Genomic DNA, 1,727 nt, shown 5'->3' on the forward strand with positions numbered 1-1,727 from the left:
GAGACCGCTCTTACTGTTTACATTCTTGTTCTTTGCTTATTTCCTAAGCTTGCACCTTCTTTTACACTGTTCATACCAAGCTTTTGGTCTGCCCTCTCAAGGAACCTTTAAGCAATAACACCCACCTAGAGTTCCTTCAATGAAACAAGCTCAAAAGCCTCATCTCAAACAGGTTTTTGCTTTTCCTGCACAATACATTGGAATCAAACCGCTTATCAGAGTCCTTGCGTTCAAATATCAAGCAATAACAACACTTTGTGCGCTACAGCTTCTTTCACGATACTTTGTTCCTACGGTGGTCATTAGTTCTAGCCCTTCAGCTTTGAGTACTTGAATTTCCATTAAAAGTCAGCCCCCCAGGGCAGGAGCGTGGGAGCAGAGGTCTGCGCTGGGCAGCATTTCTCACCCTCTAACCATCCCAAGCCAGCCAGGGAGGACACAGGGTGACTCACATCAGATTTAGCTGCTCCACCCACAGATTGCTAAAAATACTTTATTCATTCTCCTGCATAATTTGTTTACATTCCTGTGGTTCGTTCCCAGATTAAATAACTTCAGGTTTCCATGCCGTAAATTGTCCTTAAAATTTGAGATGAATGTGTGGGATTCCCCTGGGGGAAAAATTCACTTGTTAAATATATCCTGTCGAACGCTGAGCGCAAATACTTTCAAAGAACTTTGCGAAGGCTGTGCATCTCCTACAGGCACCACACTACCGTATTACAAATCATCAGTGGCTCAGCAAGCTCTGATGCCACACAACTGAAAACTACCCTTGCATGTGTTTTAAAGCAATGTTTCAGATCTGCGCACTGCATTTTAGATAATATGACTCAAAAAGGAGAGAGAGAGATGTTAAAGCTTGATAAAGCCACCCTGCACCAGCTGAGGATCTCATTCTGCATTTCTAATATTTTTCTGAGGTCTCTCATCCAACCTCTTGTTCAAAGCAGGATCAACTCTGAATTCATAGAAGGCTTTGGGTTGGAAGGGACCCCTAGAGCCCATCCAGCCCAACCCCCCTGCAGGAGCAGGGACACCTTTAACCAGATCAGGTTGCTCACAGCCCCCATCCAACCTGGCCTGGGATGTTCCCAGAGATGGGGCCTCCACCACCTCTCTGGGCAAACCATGCCAGTGTTTCACCACACTCGTTCTAAAGAATTTCTTCCTTAGATCCAGTCGAAACCTACCCTGGTTTAGTTTAAAGCCATCACCCCTTGTCCTGTCCGTTCAGAACATGATGCTAAGGTCCTCCTTCATGAGCATTTCTTTTTTTTCTTTTCTTTTCCCCCCCCCCTTGTGTCAATCTGAACCTCTCCTGTTTCAGTTTCTACCCATCACCTTTCATTCCCTTGCCATACATATCCACAAATGGCCCAGCTCCACCCTCTCCTTTACCTGTGCTCATCTGGAATGACAGTTCAGCCTTTTACCTTTGTGCACCCCTTCCCAATCGATAAAGGGTGACACCAGCTCCTCCTCCACCCTTTGACAGGTCAGGCTGATGATCCTAGATATGACCCCATCCAGGGACTGTCCCTTATCTTACTATTTCATATCCAACGCAATGTAGCCTTCATTCTGATTGTGACATTACAGATAATATAAAGCTGATGTACACAGTTATAACCTAGTCTGGTCTGCTCCTTATCTATCTAGGAATCCAACAGCACCTTCAGCACCCATATTTATATGCATACTGAAGAAAGATAACAATTCTCTTA

The sequence above is a fragment of the Egretta garzetta genome, unplaced genomic scaffold (assembly GCF_000687185.1).
Source record: "Egretta garzetta isolate BGI_Z169 unplaced genomic scaffold, ASM68718v1 scaffold701, whole genome shotgun sequence".
In the NCBI taxonomy this organism is placed as follows: Eukaryota; Metazoa; Chordata; class Aves; order Pelecaniformes; family Ardeidae; genus Egretta; species Egretta garzetta.